General features: G+C 48.4%; 1 pseudogene; it reads left to right on the top strand.

The window, feature by feature from the left end:
• The first annotated feature begins 527 nt into the window (after positions 1 to 527).
• LOC123139143 (premnaspirodiene oxygenase-like) lies at positions 528 to 23,541 on the top strand (annotated as a pseudogene).
• Positions 23,542 to 25,637: the final 2,096 nt, after the last annotated feature.

Here is a 25,637-nt window from a genome sequence, read left to right as displayed (position 1 = left end):
GCATGCATCGCTGGCCAGGGCGTGTGTCGAAGCGAGGAGGAGCGGCGACGGATGGGACGGGCCTCATTCTCGTCCCCGATAAAGTGAGAGGACACCTAAGCCACGCATTAAATGCGTCTTGTCCTGTAATACGAGCGATAAGCTCGCAACACTGTAGGCCTTTCCACCTCCTGTGTGCCACTGTGGCAGCCCTTTCGCCTATAAAAGGAGGCCCATTGCATACTGGAAAAGGATTCGGCTTCTTCGAACCACACAGCGCCCGTAGCTAGTTCGAGAGCTCAAGAACACTTAATACATCCACCAAGCAGGACTAGGGTTTTACGCATCCTCGCGGCCCGAACCTGGGTAAATGATCCTTGTGCTGACTGTTGATCCTGCTCTTCTCACAATCCCGCGCCCTGCAACTGTAGTAGGGATTCTTGTGATCCCATTGGTGTCGTTTCCCACCGACATCCTTTGGCGCGCCAAGTAGGGGCTGCAATTGTGAGAATCTGGTCCAGTAGTTGGCCTAGCAGTTCTTCATCGCCATGGCTCCTAAGAAGAAGACGACCATGACGATCGGTTCATCTGGGACCGGACTGCCAGTACCGGTGTGGACCAGTAACGGGCCAGTCGCGAAGAGAACCCGTGGTGCGGCCCGCAAACATTCACATCACCCTCGCAGTCCAGGACTGGTGAGCGGGATCGTTCATATGCCAGGCGACGAGCCATGCATCCCGGGCTCTAGAGACGGAGTCGGGCCCCCTGCAGGCAGCGCGGGGCCCTCCAAGGGCGCCATCATGCCGCCAGACGGCAGCAGGGCGACCTCCAAGACGCCAACACCGGCGCCCACGGCACGCTGTTCTCAGGTCGTGCGCGATGAGCAGCACCGCCCTGTTGGCGACCTTGGGCGCCGCCCTGGGAAGAGTCCCGTGCGCCCTTCACAGGATGAGGAGGGCCAGCATGCACGCCGAGGTGCTGACAGAGGTGGCGAACGGCTGCGGGGCCATGATGGGGCTCCTTCTAACGCAGTTATAAGTCGAGGCACATCGCGGTCCACACAACTTTCGCCGCCACCCACGCCAGCAGAAGCCCTGGCATGCGCGCAGCTGCTCCTCGATTTTCCTCCCGCTGCGGAGAAGCTTGATGAATGGAGGGCCACCGTCCGGAGCCTCGTCGGCATCGCCAACGATGATGAGTTGCGGCCGGCGGGACCTGTAGGCCATCGCTCCGTCGAGCTACTGCATGCCAACGGAGGCCGGGCCGGAGGCGATGCGGCCACGGTACACTCCCCTCCTCCATCCTGGCCACGATGGGTGTCGGTCCATCGTGATGACGCTCGTAATGATATTTCCATAGCGTCGTCCGACCCGCGAACCCTGCGCGACCAACGCCAAGTTCTTCGGGAGCGAGTTCATGAAGACGCTCGAACCACCATCGAGCGCCGGCGTGACGCGCGCCACCAGTCGGACTGGCGGGCAGGGCCTACCATGGACCACCCAGCACCGGGAGGCTATGGTGGCCTACCCTACGAGGTGGGTTGTCCGGCCTTCACCTGGAGCTGCGGCAGTTCCAGTGGCCCTCCCACCGTACGTTCAAGCCCGACGTTGGCGAGAAGTACAACAGAAAGACTCACCTGTCGCAAATTCCTTAGCATCTACACCATCGCGATGCAAGCTGCCGGAGCTCGCGACGATAACGTGCTCGCCAACTATTTTCCGTTCGCACTCAAGCCCAATGTTATGTCATGGTTGATGCACTTGCTGGTAGACTCCATTTCTTCTTGGGCGGACCTGTGTCATGAGTTTGTTGGCGCCTTTACCAGAGGCCACCAAGCTCATGGCCAGGCGAGTGATTTGCATATCATCCCCCAGAAGGAAGGAGAAAATCTGCGGAAGTACATCCAAAGGTTCAGCCGAGTGCAGTACAACATTCCCGACGTTCATCCTGCCGCCGTGATCAGTGCATTCCATCAGAATGTGCACAATCGTAAGATGCGTGAAGAGCTGGGGATGAACAAGGTCAGGGATGTGGCCGAACTTTATGTTTTGGCCGATCGGTGTGCTCGCGCTGTAGAGGGAAGGAAGTACCCCGGCGAAGACGCCGGCGCAGAAACCGACTCCACGGATGATACCGCCACCCCGGCGAAGAAGGGCCGGTGCCGTAACAGGAAGCGTAAGGGCAAGACCCTGCTTGCCATCGAGGGGTCCGACGATACCGGCACCACCAAGAAACCCAAGGCAAGTGACCCCGCAAAGGAGGTTGCCGGGTGTGCCGCTTGCCGGGCCTTGGCGACTGCCGATAAACCAGGGGGCTCTGACAAGCAGTATTGCAAGATCCACCGCACCAACGGCCACGATCTCCAAAATTGCCGGCAAGTGGAGCTGCTCACTGAGAAGCAGAAAGCCGAGTACGAGCGGCAGGACAAGGAGAAGGGCCAAGAGGGTGCTGAGGGATCCGGCAAGAAGCGCGGCGGCCAGGGAGGCCGCCGCGGCAAGCATAATCAGCAAGAGAGGCCCGCCCAAGGCCGCGACAAGAAGCAGGAAGACGATGATCACGACGATGACGATTTGTCCGGCGACCACGAGTTCCAGAAAGCCACAGAAGCCATGTGCGTCGATGGTGGCGCCTCGCTGCATACATCCCACCGCCAACTCAAGCAGTGGGCACGTGAGATCACAACGGTGGAGCCTTCGCTCGACGCACGGAAGCCGCTGAGGTGGTCCAGCACGCCCATCATCTTCGACACTGAGGACCACCCTGACCGCACTACTGCGGTCGGGTGCTTGCCGTTGTTGGTCTCCCCAACAATCCGCAACCTCAAGGTGACGAAGATGTTGGTTGACGGCGGGGCCGGTATGAACTTGATCTCACCTGTTGTGATCAAGAGGCTGCAGATCCCTGATGGAGACCTCGAGGAGACGGGCACGTTCCAAGGGGTCAACCCGGGGAGGAGCCAACTTAAAGGGAAGGTTACGCTGCCCGTGACGTCCGGATGCGAGCTGAACCACAGGATGGAGAGGATTTTCTTTGATGTAGCCGAGATCCCCTTGCCCTACAACGGGATCCTCGGCCGCCCGGCACTAGCCAAATTCATGGCGGCTTCACATTACGCCTACAACACGTTGAAGATGCCCAGGCCGATGAACATCATCACCGTCCCCTACGACAAGAAAGATGCGTTGATTTGCGCTGACCAACTCTACCGGGAAGCAGTTGCAGTAGCTGCCGCCAAGACACTTGCTCCTGTCGATGGAGCCCCGGGAGGGAAGAAGACTGGCGAGACCCCTCACACCCACTCCGGCAAGCGCACCTCTTTGGGGTGTTGCGCTCCCGTTGAAGACGTGCCAGAGAGCTCCGCCGGCAAGAGCAAGAAGTCCAGAGCTACACCACCGGAGACCAAGAAGGTGCCCGTCAAGGAGGACGGTACGGGGGGAGTTTTTACCATAAGCTCCACCCTCGATAACAAATAGGAAAGCGAGCTCGTCACTTTCATGCGGGCAAATGTCGATGTGTTTGCGTGGCAAGCCTCTGACATCCCCGGCGTTCCCAGGGGAGTGATTGAGCACCATCTTGCTGTCTGTCCTCACGCACGGCCCGTCAAGCAGAAGTTCAGGAAGGAAGCTCTAGAAAGAAAGGAGTTTATCATGAAGGAGATCAGAAAACTAGAGGCAGCAGGCTTGGTAAGAGGAGTGCTCTATCCGACGTTGCCAACCCGGTAGTGGTGCGCAAGGCAAACGGGAAGTGGAGGCTGTGTATTGATTACACAAACATCAATAAGGCTTGTCCAAAGGATCCCTTCCCGTTGCCGCGCATTGGCCAGATTGTCGACTCCACAGCTGGGTGACCTCTTATCATTCCTCGACGCCTATTCAGGATACCACCAGATCTTCATGATGAAAGAAGATGAGGAGAAGACATCATTCACCACCCTATGTGGTATGTATTGCATTTTATGGATGCCTTTCGGGTTGAAGAGTGCTTGCTCGACTTTCGCAAGGGCAGTCCAAATTGGTTTTGAGCCCCAGCTACATAGAAACATGGAAGCTTATATGGATGACATAGTGGTCAAAACCAAGGACAGAGCAACACTTGTGCAAGATCTGGAGCAAACATTTGCAAACCTGCGCAAGATCAACCTCAAGTTGAACCCTGAGATGTGTGTTTTCGGTGTCCCGTCTAGCAAGCTTCTCGGGTTCTTTGTGTCGTAGCGCGGGATTGAGGCAAACCTAGATAAGATCAAAGCCATCGAGCAGATTGAGGCACCCAAACGGATCAAGGACGTGTGTTGGCTCACTGGCTGCGTTGCCGCCATGAGCAGATTCATCTCCAAGTCCGCGGAGCGTGCCCTTTCCTTTTTCAAGATCTTGAAGAAGACATGCCCAGTGGAGTGGACCCCGGAGGCCGAGGCAGCGCTGCAAGATTTTAAGAAGTACCTCTCCTCTACCCAAGTGCTGGTTGCGCCCAAACCACAAGAACCATTGCTGCTATATCTAGCGGCAATGAATCAGTTGGTTAGCACCGCACTAATGGCGCAGAGAGAGGTCAACAAAGAGGCAGCGGCAGCGGCAGATTCAACAGATGGCGAGCCGGAACCCTCCCTGGTAGGGCTCGGTCCCGGCAAGACTGAGTCCCCGGCAGAGGCTGACACCAGTGTGACAGGGCCCGCGCAACCGGGTGAAGTGGCGCAGAAGAAGAAAATGGTGCAGCAACCAGTTTACTTCATCAGCTCCCTCTTGCAGGGGGCTAGGTCGAGGTACTCAGGTGTGCAAAAGCTGCTCTTCGGCCTCCTTATGGCCTTGAGGAAGCTGCATCATTACTTCCAAGCGCACAAGATCAGCGTAGTCACTTGCCTCCCATTGCAACGGATACTACATAACCCAGATGCAACAGGGAGGATCATGGAATGGGCCCTGGAGCTATCGAGTTTTGGTTTAAATTTCGAAAGCACCTCGACGATTCAGAGTAGAGTCTTGGCGGAGTTTGTTGCAGAATGGACCTCGACGCCCGACGAAGAGGTACAGGAGACCGCTCTCCCCTGTAAGGAAATAAGCCGCAACTGGATAATGTACTTTGACGGGGCTTTTTCGCTACAAGGCACCGGCGCTTGTGTGCTACTTGTCGCACCCACCGGAGAGCACCTCAGGTATGTCGTGCAAATGCACTTTCCCCGGGAGATGTCTACCAACAACACCACCGAATATGAGGGCTTGCTTGCCGGTCTCAGGATCGCGGCAGACCTCGGAGTCAAGAAGCTCATTGTGAGGGGTGATTCGCAGCTCGTCGTCAGGCAGATAAACAAAGATTATTAGAGCCCGTTGATGGAAGCTTATGTGGATTAGGTGAGGAAACTGGAGGAGCACTTTGACGGTATACAAGCAGAGCATGTCCCTCAGACGGAAAACGACATCACCGACTACCTGTCAAAGCGCGCTGCCCTCAAGCTACCTGTGGAACCAGGTACTTTTGTGCTTCAGTTAACTCAACCATTCATCGAACCATCGACCGGGCAGAACAAGCGGAGGAAGCTAGGCCCCGGCAAGTACTTCCCCACCGAGCTCCCCGGAGCCGCTGGTGAAGATGCTGCCGTGAATGCCGATCCTGCCGCGGGGCAACCGACTCTGGCAGGGCCTCTGGCCATAGCCGTAGTGACGACCACTCTCGTGGCAGAAGAGATGCCTTTGGTCCTTGTCGTCGAGCCACAGGCTCCGGCATGGGCGCATCACACTGTCCGATTCCTCCAAAAAGGAGAGCTTCCTAAGGAGCAGGAAGAGGCAGAAAGAGTAGCCTGCCGATCTGCTCTGTACCAATTCATTGACAACGTATTGTACAGAGGATTCGTTCCTTGTCGCGGGGTTCACCCACGGACGAAAAACCCGGCAAACATCCCTTTTTCATTAAAAACATCCCATACAGGTATAGTTCATATGAAATGAAAAACATGAGCAAGGGGGTTACAAGTTCTAAATTTAGCAAAGGCCCGAAGGCTTACAAGACTAAAAAGAGATAAGGTGCCCGTAATCCCTTTCTTGTCCCTCTCCTCAGGAAATGAAACAAGAAAGCAGAAGGGCAAAAGGGGCGCCTAGGGGAGCTACGAGTGGCAGAGGGCACCAAGGGAACATCTCGGTGGCCGTCCAAAGGCTGGCAGGTGATAACGGCACTGGGGGAAGAGCTCGAAGACGAGGCGGCAGGACGTCAATGCGCGACGAAGGCATCGGTGCCCGCGTACTCCGACTTGACGGCCTTGCGGCCCGCCCTCTTCCTCTTCTGCAGCCTCCCAACGCCAGCGCCCAAGGAGACGACCCCGAAATGTTCGAGGAGCCGACGACATGGATGATGGGGTCGCCGGTGCCACCCGAAGCGGCGCCCGACGCTTAGTCGGACCCGTCATCCTGCCGCCCGCTACCCTCGTCGTCGCTACCGTTGTCTTCCTCGCCACTCCTGCTCGAGGAGGAATCTTCATTGTCAGAGGATCTCTCCATGCAGCACCTTACGCGAGTCCCGAAGTGCCTGAAGATCTTGACGGAGAGGAGGCCACTCTCCATTAATTTGAAATGGAGAGTGAGCCCCTCCGTCAGGCTATGGACGCGGGCAAAGGTCTTCCACCCTCGGCGGAGGTACATGACGTGAGGGGCGGGGAAGTCAACATCGGCCCATGTGCTGCTATTCCCACAACCCCTCATATGCAGTCGCAACGCCTGCGGTGGATCCAGCTCCATCTCCCGCGCAAATGGAGTCGGGAGGCAGAGACGACGGTGCGGCGGCTGGAGCAGCCTGATGAAGAACTCACAAGGGTTATCCCCGATGTGGCCCTCCATCGGGGGAGGGACCGCTGGCGGAGGCGAGGCCGATCTACCGCCCCGTCCTCCTCTCCCTCGAGCACCGCAGAGGCCTCGACCTTGGCCCCTCCCCCTCCCTCTAACCTTCGGCTCTGCCGCCATGAGCTCTTGGGGAGGAGCGATGCGTTATCTAGCCGAAACCCTCGCAGCCACTGATGAAGCGTCACCACGCCCCCTCGCCATGATAGAAGAAAGGAGGAAGCAGGAACTGGGAGAAGCAGATGACGACGGATTGAGAGGCGTCGTTCCTCCCGCTCCCCTCTTTATAAAGGGGCGGGGGCGAGGCTCGGGCACCCCTCTCGGCCAATCCGGCCCGTTGAAGTGACAACGGGCGGGGCCGTCGACCGCCCTCCCCGCTCAATTGAAAGCGCATGGGAATCGACCCACGCGCGCGTGACTTCCCGTATTCCGCGCGACTGTCATTCGCTCTGCATCATGCCTGTAGCGAACGTCGCGCAAGAGATGGGCGCGGTGGGATGCGTGGAGCGACGGTTCCCAAGTAAGGGCAGTGATTGAGCAGTGACCCTACAGTCTCGAAGAGACACACAAGCCGCCTCTTTACTGCCCACCACAAGATGACGCCAGCATGCTTCTGTCACGGATGCGCGCACGACCTCCACGCCACGCGTTCAACGCGGGTCATGGGGAAGCGCAGCGGACGGAACAGTTACCGCGGTGAAATTCGCCCCGCCTGCCCGCGCACCGTTCTAGGCCTGGCACAACAACGTGTCACACTTATGTGTGGCCCAGGCCAGGGGGCTCCTGTCTGTGTACAAAATTAGGGGCTCTCCTTTTGACCCCTTTACTTGTGCACGGGCAGTCGGAGCCACGCGCCATGGATGCACATAGCAGGACAAAAGAGGGAAGCCAGAGAGAAGCCGAAGACACGAGACAAACAAGGCAACGCCAAGGATCAAGGCCACAGAGATCATACGGGCGAAGCAGGTTTCCCCGGCAAGGCCCTTGCCGGGATGGCTCGCCCACACCAACAGAGTGAGCTACCCTCGAGCCCACAGTCTCCAACACCATCCACCATGTTGGGCCAGGGCTCGGGAGGCACCTCCATGGTGGCATGCAGATCTTTGTGAAGACAAAGAATACTCAAGATCAGATAAGGATTGGAGAGCAACAATCCTTGCCAAGATCCTTGCCGAGGAAAATCCACAAGTCCCCCGGCAAGGTCCTTGCCGGGGACGACAGCACGCCACGACAAGATCCTTGCCGGGCCACCCGGCAAGACCCTTACCGAAGGCGACAACGGGGCCACTGCCAGGCCCGCACCAACCAAATCCCCACCACCATTCGCATGCAGCTGCCAGCCCAACCAGCTGGGCAGGCACCTGCATGGCAACATGCAGCTTCCAGGCCAACTCAGCATGCACCTGCGTGGCGGCATGCAGGTCTTCGTGGAGGCTTCACCACCGCGCCACCTCAGCTGCCTGACTGCCTACATGGCACCGCATGCATCGCTGGCCAGGGCGCGTGTTGAAGCGAGAAGGAGCAGCGAGGGACAGGATGGGCCTCGCTCCCATCCCCGATAAAACGAGAGGACACCTAAGCCACGCATTAAATGCGTCTTGTCCTGTAATACGAGCGATAAGCTCGCAATACCTTAGGCCTTTCCACCTCCTGTGTGCCACTGTGGCAGCCCCTTTCGCCTATAAAAGGAAGCCCATGGTGTACTGGAAAAGGATTCGGCTCTTTCGAACCACATAGTGCCCGTGGCTAGTTCGAGAGCTCAAGAACACTTAATACATCCACCAAGCAGGACTAGGGTTTTACGCATCCTCGCGGCCCGAACCTGGGTAAACGATCCTTGTGCTGACTGTTGATCCTGCTCTTCTCACAACCCCGCGCCCCGCAACCGTAGTAGGGATTCTTGTGATCCCATAGGTGTCGTTTCCCACCGACAATCTCACATTTTTATAAGCAATTTTTATTGCCCTTTTTGCACCGATGAGCACTTACTTGAAGGATCTTACTCAATCCATAGGTAGGTATGGTGGACTCTCAAACAAGATGGGTTTAAGGGTTTTGGATGCACACACAGTATCTCTACTTAGTGCGGAATTTTTGGCTAGCAAAGATAGGGGCAAGCACCACATGTTGAAGGATCTATGACAATATGACTTCTATGTGAATATGAACAAACATAAATCATTAAGTTGTCTTCCTTGTCCAATGTCAACAATTTTGGCATATAATATTTTGATGGGTGCTCAGAATCACAAAAGATTTCCATGATAGTATATTTATATGTGAATCTTCTCTTCCCTTATTAATTCTTTGATGTGTTGCATCATTGACCAATGCTATATTTTTCAATCTACAATAAAATTTTCTACCTATACTTTTTCTTGTGTAATGTCATCACTTACCATAAGATTAGCATATGATTTTTTTATTTCCTTTCTTTTTATTGCAGCAAGAAAGTAAAGAAGGAAAAACTCAAAATAAACATTATTATATCTCGCACTTGATTACAAGGATTGATCACTAAGTAAACTCACAAAAAGAAAGGATTGAACTAAACTTTTATTCATCTAATAGCAAAAGATAGCCATGGATCGAACTATGAAAATAAAGGCAAAAGATAGTGGAGATTGATAAGATACTAGGGCACCTCCCCCAAGCTTGGCGAAAGCCAAGGGGAGTGCCCATACCCAAAAATTAGTTTTCTTTTGGTGGTGATGAAGAATATGGTTTCTTGTCTTTCTTCCTCAGCTTACACTTGAGGACAGAATTCACATCTTTCAGTTCTCGGATCTCCCACTCGAGCTCCAACACCTTTTTACATAAATCATGCTTATTTTCCTACAAGAGACGAAAAGGGATAAACTGGATCTTAGGCCTCTTTGCTTTATTGGGGAGACTTTACTTCTTAAATTCAACGTGCATGTCCCCAGGTTGCGGCAATGGAACTTCATCCTCCTCCGAGCTTGTCTCCTCCTTCCTCTTAGGATCAAAGTCTTCCTTTTCTTCCGAGGTCCAGCCATATTTCTCCATATCCCCGGGAGAGAGACATGTATGCGATAGTAGAAGCACGAGTGTGCGGGTGTATAAACCTATCTCGAGGCTAGTCAATAAATGTTTGTGAGATAAATACAAGTCGGGGGTGCGAAAGCAAGAGTTTTGTGTGTGTGTGAGAGAGAGATGGTAGTCGGGAAGGGGAGTGGAAGCTGGAGTTGTGTGTGTGTGTGAGAGGGGGGGGGGAGTTTGTATGATTGGTCAACAAATGAATAATGTCAGTTTTATAATTGGGATGGAGACGGAAAGGAGACCACAACAAATGTTGTGTCTGCAGGAGAGAGAGTAATTTTAGTGGTATGAGTCATATCTAGAGACATATAGGGTGTGTGAGAGAATCCCATAGAGAGAAAGACAAAGTGAAGGATGAGTGAGACTATGTGTGTGGCGGTGAAAAAGAAAGCTTAGGTACCTAGTGATACCAGAGAATGGTAGAGACGTGAGAGATAATGAAAACCATGTAATGTATAATGATAGGGAGAGTGTGATACTTCTCAAGGGAGACGTCAAGAGACCATGTTTGCGAGGATAGGAGAAACATGAAGTGAGCATGCGGGTGAGCTAGAGAAAAGAGAGTGATAGCTACGTGAAGGAGCATGCATGCGAGAGAGATGGGCGTGAAAGGAGTCAGCATAAAGGATTCAAATATTTGAATTCGAGATGATGATACATGTAATCATACTCGAACCAAAATTGATCTATCAAACATGCATATTCATATGAATTCACGCGCATCTATGTTATTTAATATGTAGATATTACTGATCCATACATTTTCGTAGAACATAATTTCACTTAATTTTTTTGAATTCAACCTTATGATTTTGAGATCATTGTATTTGTAAATCATATTATAAATATAAAGGAGCAGAATTCTTTGTTGTGCTTTTGAAAGGATATATAAAAAATGATGTATATAGAATTTTATTCCAATCGAAATGGATCCTGCCCGAACAAAAATAGAATACAAACGGGATTCGAATTGAGTTGGCACGGTAAATGTGCACTCTGCAAAATTTGAACGAAGCGAGGAAAGTCGTAGTAACTGCCCGAAACCAAAATCTACGAGATGGAAATTACTACCTATCCCTGCCACGCAAAGCCTATCAGCTCGATTTTTATAGGTTTCGATAGGGGTAGGTTTTTAATTTCACTCAAACGTGACATAACCATCTCTCACCTAGATTCATACACGGTGGGCGCCAACACACAGTGTCTCCTCGGCCGAAATTGATTCCCTCCCCGATTCATACACGGTGGGCACCAAAAACAAACTCTCGTCAGCAAATATTCGGTGTATGCGAGATTACCGTCTTATCCCCAACCAACTAATATTGCTCCGATGTAGGAAATTTGAAACAGGGGCTAAGTTTGTAAATTTCCTAGCATTTGAGACAAGTGTGCCCTGAAGACAGGGTTCCCCCCTTCTTCTCTCCCTCCATTTCCCCATTCGTACTCCGTGGGCGACAAAACACCCTCTCCACCCCAGCCTCCTTCGCCTGCCACCCCATCCACCGCCGTCCTCCTCCAGCATGCCAGAGCTGATACCCTGACGCCGTCGTCCATTACAAGAGATCGACCTCTCTCATCCACAGCTTCGGACCGGGATCCTTGCATCCCGTCCTCTCCCTTCATCCCCGCCGTCGTCCACCGTTTCGGCGCCACTCCTATGACCGTCTCTTCCACCGTGCCCCGCCGCCACTGTCTACCCTCCTAGATCTGCTTCCACGCCGCTGACAGTCGTCGCTACCGCAACACCGTCAAATTCTTAGCAGATGCGAACACGGCGCCACACCAGAGGCGGTACTCTTTCGTATCTGCTCAACTTATTTATCACAGCAAGAAAATAGATCGCCACTACTTTACTCTGATTTCTTGTCCATCACTTACTAGCTAGTTGAAAGTAAACATTGGTTGCGAAGTTTCCTTTGTCCGGTTTACACCTTCAGATCCGCCATGGCATGCTCAACACTATACTCGCAATGCTTATGGTTTTCCCCTTTATATTCCATACTAGTTAAATCACAATAGACTAAATTTCAAAATTGGGTCAGTTGATTTTTCAGAGCTCGCCGGAGTTCGCCGGTGCGAAGGAAGGGACTCGGGTAGGGACGGTGGTTGTGGGGGCGGTGGTGGGGCCTCGCCGAACAAAGAAAACTCGATGCGGGTGGGGGCGGGGTGGGGGATGGGGGTGGCGAAGGGACACAGGAAATGGGGGCCGGTGGTCCGGCCGGCGGCCCGTGCGGTGTTCTGTATGGGAAGAATCAGAGACGAGGAAGAAGAAGGGTTAGGAGACATAGGATCTTCGTCCAACCGCCTGAAATGGTCGACTGACCCAAATGACAAAAGTCACGCGAATTGCATGCAGACATTCCTTTTATATGCAGTACCATCATCGTACCTGCTTAGCACTGCTCCTGAATCCATCAAGCTAAACAACGTGCCACTCATAATTCCAAACTTGTTGCTCAAGTACGAATCTGATATGATGCTGATATTACTAAAGCAGATAAGGTTTAATTGGTTAGCTAATGTTCCTACTTTACTTTCAAAAAGCACGTGCACCACATATAGAGAGACATCAGGGAGTTGCATTTTTAATGCGCTTTGGTTCATCATGTGTGGGCACTGCGCAACGAATATTTTATTATCCAAAATCTTGGCTCTTCTTTAGAATGTTCCTCTTCCGTTCTTCTTTAATAAGTACCCTCTCCGTTCCTAAATACAAGTCTTTGTATAGATTCCACCATGGACTACATATGGAGCAAAATGAGTGAATCTACACTCTAAAATGTATCTGTATACATCTGTATGTGATCCATAGTGGAAACCTCTACAAAGACTTATATTTTGGAATGGAGGGAGTATGATAGTTGTACAGTATGTTCCTTGTAGTGAAGATGAGCAGGGACATTTGCAGTGTAGAGGTCTATACGGCCAGTTGTGATGGAAACTTTGAACTCTTCGAGCCTCTTTGATTCGTAGGATTTTGTAAACATACGAATAGGATTTGTAGTGGCCTGCCCACTTGAATCCTATAAGAATAGCAATGAAATGTGGGGAGCTGTGTCGCCTTTGAGAGTTACACTGATATTAACAATACCGCACCTTCAGGTTAAGAAGGCTGGTATCCGAAGCCTTTCTAGCCTTACCGGCAATACTAGCACATATATTCCAGCAAGTTCCACTTTGCTTATTTTACTCTGATGCTTATGGTTTTCCCATTATATCTACACTATGTTCTGTGTAGCTGCTTTTTGTTGCACTAGAAGCAGTCCACTCTTGAAGCTAAACACACCAATCATAAGTCGAAAGCTTACCTCTTCAAATACGAATTGTGATATGATACTTATATTAGTTATCAGACACACATTTAATTGGTCAGGTAATGCTCCCACTTGATTTTCCAAATGCATGTGGCCACATATAGAGAGACATCATGGAATTGCATTTCTTTTTGCGTTGTGATTCATCATGAGTGGGCAACCAACATTGTATGCAACAAAGCGGAACCTCAAGAATATGCTTCCTCTTCTGTTCTTTAACATGTTCCTCTTTTGTTATTCTGTATTTAGTACGTATAGTATGTTTCTTGTCAGGAAGGGGAGTAGGGACATCTGCAGTCAACAGCTGATAGAGCTGGCCTGTACGTGATCGATAGGCTTTCAATTACTAGCGGCAATACAACACCGTATTTTCCAGCTAGTCCCACTTTCCCAATTTATATATTGTGGTTATGGTGTACCCCTTTTATGTACACTATGATCTTCCTAGTTGTTGTGTGCTCTTGTTATCATGGTTTGGCAATAAACTCTCTATACAGTATATTATGAACCTATCATCTGCCAACTATCCTTACTTTTGGGGCCTATTTTTGTGTGTACTTGTGCCAGATTATATTAATGCACGCAGCATATTACAGCACACATGATCTCTCTCATCAGAATCCAGTGATAGCACACAAGTGTTACAGGGGTGCCCCTATATTGGGATATCCTCTGCATTACAAAGATAATCTCACTACTATTTATGTTTTCATAGTTCTCAGATATTATACGTAATTATAGTGAATATCAGAATCCGCGCATCAGAAGAATATTGTGGAACATTGCAATGACTTACAAAATTGGCACCAAGGCATTGAGTGTCATTCTGGATGCAATGAAACTCATACGCTCCCAATTGTATATTCTTGTTCAGAATATGATCCTAATGACTATTCTAACCTCGAGGAGTCAAAGGCAGATGGCCTGTCCTATTCACCCATCAAGGTGCCTGTTCTAATTTGGAAATGTTTTGCTGATTGCGCGTATCTTGCATATGTTGTCTTGCATTTTTTATATTTTGTTGCACCGCCATCTGCTTAGTTTACTCATACTATATGTCGAGATTCCATGCCCATCCATTATCAATACATATTCCATCTGTCATCATACCATGTTTCTCCCTCAAATGCTATTCTTGTGCATCAGACATAAAAAAGGAAGAGGGTGATTGCCGAACCTGAAGGAGCACCAACAAAGTCCTTGCAAAATGTGCTGGTGCTGAAGAAACCAGACATCACCCCACTTATATTGGATGTACAACCAGTGACACAAATGTAGGACCGACTCCAGCAGACTGTACCCATACTTCACTGGCTACACCACTAGCCCCACCACATAGGACCTGCACTCCAGCAAAAGGTATGACGATTTCAGTTGCCATAGCACCAGACGTACCACAGAAAAATCCCACTCCAGCAAAAAGTACAGCAAGTCCACGGGCCAAAGACCTATCCCAACTGTAGAGACGGTCAATTCCTGCAGATTGGAACCCCATTCTAGTTATTCCCAATTTAAAAGACAATGCTTTCAATGTTTTAGAGACTACGTGCATATATTCCCATCATGGGAAGATTATAGTGAAGACAAATACCATTTTCACATCTTCCTGTCCCACTTACGTGTAAGTGCTATTATTCATGGTGATTATTTTCCTGTTTTCTGCTGATTGAACACATCAATGATTTACATTACATTGTTGTAAGTAGGCGAGGGTCCATCTGGATAGTCATGACCAGCAAATCTTGCTTGCGCTTTTCAAGGAAGCATTGCAGCAGTATCGGTGTTACCTGAAGAAATCACACTTTGATGGCAAGTCTATAAACGAATTTCCGGTGAAGTCTCTTGTGCTAAATTTAGAAGACATTGAATGGAAAAACCTTATTATGCACTTGTCTCGTTCCCAGGATGAGGTACTATCTATGAAATCACATGACAATTTGAACATCTTCTTTTCCGCATGTGCCTTACGGATCTTTTTTGTAGGAAACCTGCTCAAAGAAGAATTTCAGTTTGAAAAGAACGACAGGATATCGCAAATATGCTGCCCGCTGCTTTGCTCTTGTTAGTACATGTTGTCCTGTATCACTGTACTTGCTTACATACCTGGTTCATTATGTGACAGCAGTATGCATGATAGCTTGCTTATCAATTGTTCACTCCAAATTATCTGATCTATATGAATGGTTACATTAATGTAGAATATATCCAATGCCAATGCAATTTTTTAGCTCTGCATTGTTCTTGTAAGTACCTGCTGCCCTTTATTGACAGGTAGTTGTTCATGTACCATCACTTAGCAGCTTATTTTCCTTTGCCCTCCATTTTCTACACATCAGATCTATATTTACTCTTACCATAAGGTTGGATAACACCGATGGTACTAAAGAAGTTTAGCTCTGCATTGCTCTTGGTTGTACCTTTTGCCTGTATCGTTGTACTTACATTTATAGCTATTTTGTTATGTATCATCACTCTTCATCTTATCTTAAATGTTCTCCATTTTTTCTTATATCATCACATCTATATTTACTCTTAACAAAATGTAGAATAAAGGCAATGCTTATGAAGAAGATTATGTGGTAAACTTCTTGAATTGCCTCCCCATCACCATGGACAAGGGCTTTATAGAGCCTGTCTTCACCAATAATGTAAGTTTGTCCTTCTCAAGCCTTCAAACTTTGTTGTGTATATTTGGTTAGGTATGACTGCAACAGCTGTTTATTTTTGGTGTTTGCATCAAATTGCATGTTTAAATTTTACTATGTAGTTCATAAACAAAAGTTTGTCCTCATCAATTTAAGTTTTCAGTTGTACAACCAAGTTCCTTCTTCATAACATGTAAATTAAACTATGCAGAGCAAGTGATCTTCTTTTGCACTGCATGTATGCTTCTGTTCTTGATCCGTAATCCAGTGGTGTGGTGAACCTACCCACTACATCACAGTGTCATATTCTGCAATGTCTTAACTATGAACAATGTCATATCATTCTAATATTATTTAAACTGTCTCTTTATTTGCCAATCAGAAATGGGATAAATTGACAGCACACTAACCATTGATACTTATGAGTTCTTGATCTATAATTTAGTGGTGTCGTGAAGCCGCAAACTCCTTCACAATGTCATTTCATGCCATGTCTTGACCTGAACAATACCATATTGTATTAATGCTATTTTATACTGTGTCACTTTATTCATCAATAAGAAATGTGGTGAATTGTCAAGACTGATACTTATATGTGTAAAACCTGTCATCTGTCTTTCTTGTTTATCTTTCAGAGTGAGGAGGATATAAGTGTCAAACAAGCACAGTCTCATCAGCTTGCTCAGCTGCTTGCACTACAGCTAACCTTTCTTGAACTCTATTGAAGTGTTGTCAGTTTTGTATATTATCTTGTCGGCGTGTTTATTTGCACTGGTGGCGATCTTTGATGCCCAGTGTATGTAATATGCTGTCTGCTTGCGCTTTATTATCATAGCAGCGAACTTTGATGCCCAGTGGATGTAATATGCCATAATTTCTTTATTGTATAGTCTAGGTTTTTTCTTATTCACGATGCTGCAGTTATTTTACTGTATATATATCTTGTCTTCATAGTAAATCGGCGAAACCGTAAAATTACGGTACATAATCGGGCTGTCATGGAGATAACTATGTATGATCCGCATCATGGGCCCCGTCATCTTGGTCCATTAACAGGCCTAAATGTAAACTGGCCCACTAGTAGATTCGGGCCTTTAATACGCCGAGTAAACCGTCGGCCCTTTTTCGCAAGAAAACTCAATGGGCTTTTAGGAGGCTGAAAAGCTGGTTGGGCCTGAAACGTGTCGAACAGCTCACGGGCCGACAGCTGGCCGAAATAGACTCGGACCCATGATTAGGCCAATCACATCACATGCTTTTAATAGGCCAATATTGCCTCGGTCCTTGTTTGGCCTAATCAGATTATCGGCTGTGAGCAGGCCGGATGCAAACCGGGCCGTAGTTAAGCCCAACTATATGACGGGCTTTTAATAGGACAAAATAAATATAGGGCCGAAATGTTAAACGGGCCTTCAAAAGGCCAAAACTAATATCAGGCCGAATTACTAAATGGGACTTTAGCAAGTGGGCCCAAAAGCACATCGTCCAGTTGACGGGCCGAATCTGATATGGGCCATAATTTAGCGCAAAGCCTCTTAAAGGGCCGGACCTGATCTGGGCCGTAATTTGGCCCACAACATGGTAGGCTTTTAACGGGCCGGATCTCATATGAGCCTTTATTAGCTCGGAACATGGCAGGCTATTAATGGACTGGATCAAATATGGACCGACATTTGGCCCAAAATATGGCAGCCTGTTAATGGGCCGACCCACTAGTGTCCTCAAAATCTTGTGGGCCTTCAGCTGGGCCGGCCCATTATGGTCGGCGAAATCTCGTGGGCCTTTAGCTCGGCCGGACCATTATGGTCCATAAAATCTTGTGGGCCTTTAGCTGGGCCGGCCCATTATGGTCCGCAAAATCTCGTGGGTCTTTAGCTGGGCCGACCAATTATTGTCCGCAAAATCTTGTGGACCTTTAGCTGGGCCGGCCCATTATGGTCCATAAAATCTCGTGGGCCTTTAGCTGGGCCGACCCATTATGGTCCGTAAAATCTTTTGGGCCTTTAGTTGGGTCGGCCCATTTAATCTTTATGGGCCACTTTTGGGCCGGTCCACGTGTCAACATATCATAGGCGCATCTCGCCCATTGGACGAGTGACACCTATGCCAACGCAGAGCTGACACGTGTTTCCTCCAGCCAATGATGATTTTACACATGGAAAATCCCCATTGGTCCGGGCTGTTAACGGGTTATCGGATCCAAAACTGGACTCGATAGGTTAATGGCGTTCTATTATGGTGGATGCCACGTGTCAGTCACCCTTGACAAAAGCACTTATGTGACGCGCGATTTATCGTCATGGAAGTGGACACTTCCGTGATGATAATTTTGGTAATGTCATGGAACACTTCTACGACAGCACATGTATGACTATCTTGATTCTGTCATAAAATCGTCATGGATGTACATGCATGACAGAAAACATGACCTACTGTGACAAACACGTATCATCACGGAAGTGTATTTTTTTGTAGTGAAGACTCCATGGGTGTTAGAATCATTACTTTGTAATCTAGATTATTGACTCTAGCGCAAGTGGGAGACTGAAGAAAATATGCCCTAGAGGCAATAATAAAGTTGTTATTTATATTTCCTTATATAATGATAAATGTTTATTACTCATGCTGGAATTCTATTAACCGGAAACTTAGTACATGTGTGAACACATAGAGAAAACAGAGTGTCCCTAGTATACCTCTACTTGACTAGCTCGTTAACCAAAGATGGTTATGTTTCCTAACCATAGACATGTCTTGTCATTTGATAAACTTGATCACATCATTAGCATAGCATTATGATCGTTATCGTTTCATTTGGACAAGACCCATCTATTAGCATAGCATTATGATCGTTACAGTTTCATTGCCACTGCTTTCTTCATGACTTATACATGTTCCTCAAACTATGAAATTATGCAACTCCGAAATACCAGAGGAACACCTTGTGTGCTGTCAAAAATCACAACTTAACTGGGTGATTATAAAGATGTTCTACAGGTGTCTCTGAAGGTGTTTGTTGGATCGGCATAGATGAAGATTAGGATTTGTCACTCCGTGTATCAAAGAGGTATCTCTGGGCCCTCTCGGTAATGCTCATCATTATAAGCCTTGCAAGCAATGTGACTGATGAGTTAGTTGCATGATGAAGTATTATGGAACGAGTAAAGAGACTTGCAGGTAATGAGATTGAGCTAGGTATGATGATACCGACGATCGAATATCGGGCAAGTAACATACCGATGACAAAGGGAAGAACGTATGTTGTTGTGCAGTTTGACCGATAAAGATCATCATAGAATATGTAGGAGCCAATATGAGCATCGAAGTTCTGCTATTGGTTATTGATCGGTGATGTGTCTCAATCATGTCTACATAGTTCTCGAACTCGTAGGGTCCGAATGCTTAACGTTCGATGGTGATTTGTATTATGAGTTATGTGATTTGATGACCGAGGTTTGGTCGAAGTCCCGGATGAGATCACGGACATGACGAGGAGTCTCGAAATGGTCGAGACATAAATATTGATATATTGGAAAATGTTATCCGGACACAGAAAGAGTTCCGAGATGTACCGGGTAAAAACAGAGTGACGGAGGTGTTACCGGAACCCCCCGGGGAAGCAATGGGCCATAGGAGAGAGATCGGACAGCCCGCAAGGGGGTGGCGCATGCCCCCCTCCCCCATGGGGAGTCCGAATAGGACTAGGGGAGGGGGCGCGGCCCCCCTTTCCCCCTCCCTCTCCCTCTCCCTTCCTTCTTCCCCCCTTCCACCAAGTGGAATCCTACTAGGACTTGGAGTCCTAGTAGGACTCCTCCATCTTGGCGCGCCCTACAGAGCCGGACGACCTCCCTCTCTCCTACTTTATATACGGGGACAGGGGTGCACCCCAAAGGACAACAGACAACCTCTTAGCTGCGTGCAGTGCACCCTCCACAGTTTAACACCTCGGTCATATCGTCGCAGTGCTTAGGGGAAGCCGTGCGCCGGTAATGTCATCATCACCGTTGCCACGCCGTCGTACTGACGGAACTCTCCCTCTTCCTCAACTGGATCAAGAGCACGAGGGACGTCATCATGCTGAACGTGTGCTGAACACGGAGGTGCTGTATGTTCGGTACTTGGATCGGTTGGATCATGAAGACGTTCGACTACATCAACCGCATTAGTAAACGCTTCTGCTTTCGGTCTACGAGGGTACGTGGACACACTCTCCCATCTCGTTGATATGCATCTTCTATATAGATCTTGCGTGATCGTAGGAAAATTTCGAATTACTACGTTCCCCAACAGAACGCCCAAGCCAAGCAGTCTTGGATCGATCTCCCCTTGAGGAACCCGTATTGATATCTGTGGATGATTTCCAAGATGATTCTCTACAGACGATTAGCAGCTAACTTGGTTATCAATTTCAGACAACAGTTAAGCAAAGTGATGGGCCTATAGTCATTCGCCGTTTCAGGAGAAGTATCTTGGGGATCAAGGTAATAAACCCCAAATTGAGGCTCTGTAAATCTAGCTTTCCATCATAGAAGTCATCACATTGCTTGTAGAAGTCATGTTTTATAATATGCCAACAAAATTTGAGGAAGCACCCATTAAAGCCATCCGGGCCGGGTGCTCTATCAGAAGGCATCTCCTGGACAACTTTGTCTATCTCTTCATGTGTGAAGGGTTTTGTCAGCTCATCAAGCCCCTCAATTTTTTTGATAATCCATGCTAGACCGAACTTCATCTCATGAGGTTCAGTCATGCCCAACCTGTTTTTATATGTCTGAAAGAGTTCCTGCGCTTTCCCTGCATGGTCAGAGATAGTAGTTCCATCTTGGAGTTATAACGAGGCAATAGAATTCCGCCGAAATCGTTCACTCGCCGCTGAATGAAAGAATTTGGTGTTATCTCCACCACACTGAAACCAAAGAACAATGTATCTTTTCTTCCAATATTCATGTTTGTACCCAAGGAGGGTAACCAGATGCTCTTTAAGAATTGCACGGAAGTTTTTTCCAGGTATCATAAGGGTCCTCTTATCCTCAATCCCATCCAACTCAAGCAGTTCCCAATTAGAGTTATCAATGCACATATTCAGTCTTGAAATTTGTTTGTTCCACTTCTTTAGGGCATATCGTAAGTTCATAAACTTTTTGCAAAGCATCGCAGCAGAGTTTTGTGCAAAACAACTAATATTCCAGGTGGACTGAACAACATCAAAGAAACCAGGGTGTGAGATCCAGAAGTTCTCAAAACGAAAGACCTTGGATTTAGGCATTGTAGTTTCAATCGGTATCACACAAGGAATATGGTCGGATACAGGTTTTGGGAGGAACACGTTATTGGAGCGGCACACTGGCACAACTTGAGAGAGCTCATGTGTGCTGTATATGCTGTGTGCATTAATATAATCTGGCACAAGTACACACAAAAATAGGCTCCAAAAGTAAGGATAGTTGGCAGATGATAGGTTCATAATATACTGTATAGAGAGTTTATTGCCAAACCATGATAACAAGAGCACACAACAACTAGGCAGATCATAGTGTACATAAAAGGGGTACACCATAACCACGATATATAAATTGGGAAAGTGGAACTGGCTGGAAAATACGGTGTTGTATTGCCGTTAGTAATTGAAAGCTTATCGATCACGTACAGGCCGGCTCTATCAGCTGTTGACTGCAGATATCCCTACTCCCCTTCCTGACAAGGAACATACTGTACGTACTAAATACAGAATAACAAAAGAGGAACATGTTAAAGAATAGAAGAGGAAGCATATTCTTGAGGTTCCGCTTCATTGCATACAATGTTGGTTGCCCCCTTCCCTGTTATAAATTCCTAATCCCGTAGCCAAACAATAAATTTGAAGTCTCGTACCCATTTAATTCTCATTTCCCAACTCTAATTACCCCCGGCCAAACACGTATAGAAGTGAATCCTCCTAGGTTCCATGGACGCGCAAAAGATTCTAGATCATTTGATAAACCGCTCAACTGCAGTAAACTTTGACATGAGCTGCACAAAGCCACAGATCTGGGATGCACAACAATTGTGTGATGCATTATGCATACCAGATTCGCAAAAAAAATAAAAATAAAAAGATCAGACAAATATTGACACTACTGCACGCTGATATAGCTTGTATCTTTCAGAAGTCCCGCTCCACCTACTCCTGCTCGTGCCTGTCCTTGCCTTCATAACCCTCATTCTCTTCGCCTCAAGACCGCCTGAGTCGTCCAGCGTCGCACGGCTCCCGCCGGTGATCGGCCACCTGCACCACCTCGCGGGCGCGATCCCACACCAAGCATTTCGCGACCTGGCGCGGCGCCACGACCCGCTGATGCTGCTCCGTTTCGGTGAGGTGACGGCCGTGGTGGCCTCGTCCCCGGACACGACGCGCGAGATCTTGAAGATCCACGACCCGACCTTCGCGTCTCGGCCCGTCGGCCCCATGTCGCGCCTCTGGTTCCAGGGCTCCGAGGGCCTCGTCTTCGCGCCCATCAGCGACGCGTGGCGCCAGCTCCGCAAGATCTGCACCCGGGAGCTCCTCAGCGCCCGCAGCGTCCACTCCTTCCGCCCTGTCCGCCAGGACGAGCTCGGCTGCCTCCTCCGCGTTGTCGCCTTCTCCTCGCCGTCGCCGTCTGAGGGTCGCCCAATGAACCTGACAGAGATTATCGCGGCCTACATCACGGACTCCACTGTGCGCGCCATCATCGGCAGCAGGCCGTTCAAGGGCTGCGATGCGTGCCTGAAGCTGTTCGAGGACATGTTCCGCACGAGGCCCGGGCTGAGCCTGCCGGACCTGTTTCCGTCATCGCGCCTCGCGATGCTCGTCAGCCGCGAGCCCGGTGGGATCATGGACGCCATTATCCAGGACCACCGGTACAGGAAAGCCGCCGTCTTCCTAGCACCCACTGACCACCGAGAACATAAAGTTCGTTGTGATTGTAAGGTCTTCCAGTGATCCGGCTGCGATCTCCACGCCACACCGTGCATGCGCGCCATGGAATTACTAATCTTTAGCCACTTTGTTTCTTTCACACATGCAGGACATGTTCGCCGTCGGCAGCGAGACTGCAGCGACGGTGCTGCAGTGGGTAATGGCAGAGCTCATGCGGAACCCGAGGGTTCGGCATAAGGCGCAGGAGGAGGTCCGGCGAGCACTGGCCGACCACAGCGAGGTGACGGAGGAAAGCCTCGGCAACATCCAGTACCTACACATGGTCGTCAAGGAGTCTCTCCGGCTGCACGTGTCAGGCCCGCTGCTGACGCTCCATCAGTGCAGGAGCCCATGCCAGGTGCTCGGGTACGACGTGCCCGTGGGCGCCACGGTGCTCGTGAACTCGTGGGCGATCGCCAGGGACCCTGCACACTGGGACGCGCCGGAGGAGTTTCTGCCGGAGTGGTTTGATCAGGAGCAAGGCGGCGCCACGAGGGACTTCATGGGCACAAACTTCGAGTTCATACCATTCGGAGCAGGACGAAGGATGTGCCCGGGGATGATGTTTGGGCTGGCGCACATCAAGCTCGCGCTCGCCGCGCTGCTGTTCCACTTCAATCTGGAGCTGCCTGCGGGCGTGGATGCGGCGGGGTTGGACATGATGGAGGAGGCTGGCATCACCACGTGGAGGAGGTCCGAGCTTCTCGTGGTGGCCACCACGCTTGTCCCTTTACCAGAGTAAATATCATTGATCACTACTATGCCAGCAATAACATTTATAAAGAAGGAGGTCTATAATACAAGCATACAAAGTTACCCATATAATCATGAGCAATGCTACATCCACTTAAAGTTATGGCTACGGAGGATTGCCGTTTTTTCATTGGAGATGAGAGGGAACGAGGGACCCACCCCCATTGAAATGTGTGTAGGGTATTGTCGCGCCAATAAGTCGTGCCATGATCTATCAGTTACACCTTTTAATACAATTTTAGTTCATTCCTTAGAAATCTGATAATATGTGGAGCATGCTACCAAAATAATACTGATAGTACATCTCAGGTAGTGCATAAAAAGGAAAACAAAGTTAGAATAGTAGTTCTGATCCACACTCTTCGTAATGCACACCTATCTAACAAAACAAACATCTATTTGGCTGCATATAGCATAGAAAAATATTGTTGGTAGCTATTTGACATTGGTTAAGAGGGAACAATATGGGCATTTACATGGGTTCTTGAAGGGGTCATTAGCAACCTCTAAAATACCCTTTGTCAGGAGGACACAATCTATCCAAAGCCTTTGATGCATATAGAAGGGTAACACCACCACATCCTGCATATCCATTAAAGATGAACCATATTCTCGGGATAGTAATGCATAAGATACAAACTGAATAAGAGAAATGAACACCAAAAGCAAGATACTCCCTCCGCTCTCAAATATAAGATGTTTTCGATATTTCAAAATGGACTACATACGGACTGAAATGAGTGAACAAACACACAAACATGTCTATATACATCCAATGCAGAATTTTTTAGAACATCTCATATTGATGAACGGAGGGAGTATCAATTTGCTAGGATCAATGAACACCAAAACCTATTGAAAGCCATATTCAAAGTTTACATGGTGTAGTACCTGGCACGATACCCTCTTCAACAATAGCTTTATTGGGCATTAAGTGCATCTTTTACTCAGTCCTAGCTAACTTCAGATTCACTGGCTCCTCCAATCTGCATGATAGGTTACAGTACACAGGTCAAAACATACATCAACAACTTCAGGAAGCCACATGTATGAACCAGTCATAACAATAGAAAAGATTTAGCATGCAACGAATCACATATTATTACCATTAACAGTCCGTCGGCAATGCAATAGTTTCCGCAAGCAGAGAGGCAGGACACACACCCATTTTCAGTCAATAGAGTACTGTGAAATGCTAGTCTGAGATAACATTAACGCGTTTAGCATATTTATCAAAATAGGTAATGATAATTGTGAAATAGCAAATAAACCTTTTCACTACTTGCCATGCTTGAGTAATTGAATTCTTGGAACAACTGTGAAATGCAGAGTGCCAGATTGACTTGGCTCACTAAGAGAGTTTTGAAAACATGAGACACGATGGCTCCAGTTTGGTGCCTACAAAAGTGTAAACGGTATCACATCGCTATGGAAAACGAATCAAAAACAGATTTGAAGTAGCCCGAGGGACTCCAGTTTGGTTCCTACAAAAATGAAATACGCGGCACTATAACATTGACAACACAAGTTCTTCCAATAATCCAATAAGCCTTTGTAACACCCCCAGTGTCATGCTACAGTAATCTCCCGTTAATGGTGCCATGCCATCCTGTTACTGTTGCTAATCTTCACTTGGTCCAAATCACAATTCAAATTCAAATCCAATCTAAAGTCAAAAATTCATATTTGTCAGACATGAAATCTAAAATGTTCATCTTGTGGCAAATAATCCATAACAAATATTGGTGGTGAACCAACATTTTTGCAAGGTGTTTAAACGGCCTAAACCAATTAAAGTAGTGGCTTAAACAATAGGTTAAATACGTTTTTAATTTATAAAAAAATGCAAACTTTTTCTAAAGCCTCTAGTCTTTTTATGGCAGAACACATTTTTCCTAGTAATTGTTTTGGCCAAACACACAATTTTGCTAAGTCATTTGGTGGCTAGTTTAATTGCAAAAGCCTGCTGCTAAAAAAACAAAAAAACAGGAAAGAAAGAGGGGTGGGAGAGCCCGTAGCCTCCCCTTGGGCCTCGGCCATCCCAGCAGGCTGGTGCTACCTCTTGAGCACTGCGTTGGATTTCCCCGAAGAGGAGAGGATGATGCAGCAAAGTAGTGTAAGTATTTCCCTCAGT

This window comes from Triticum aestivum, chromosome 6B (genome assembly GCF_018294505.1).
Source record: "Triticum aestivum cultivar Chinese Spring chromosome 6B, IWGSC CS RefSeq v2.1, whole genome shotgun sequence".
Taxonomy (NCBI): domain Eukaryota; kingdom Viridiplantae; phylum Streptophyta; class Magnoliopsida; order Poales; family Poaceae; genus Triticum; species Triticum aestivum.
The sequence above is the reverse complement of the archived record's forward strand: the minus strand, read 5'-3'. Positions and strand labels throughout refer to the sequence as shown.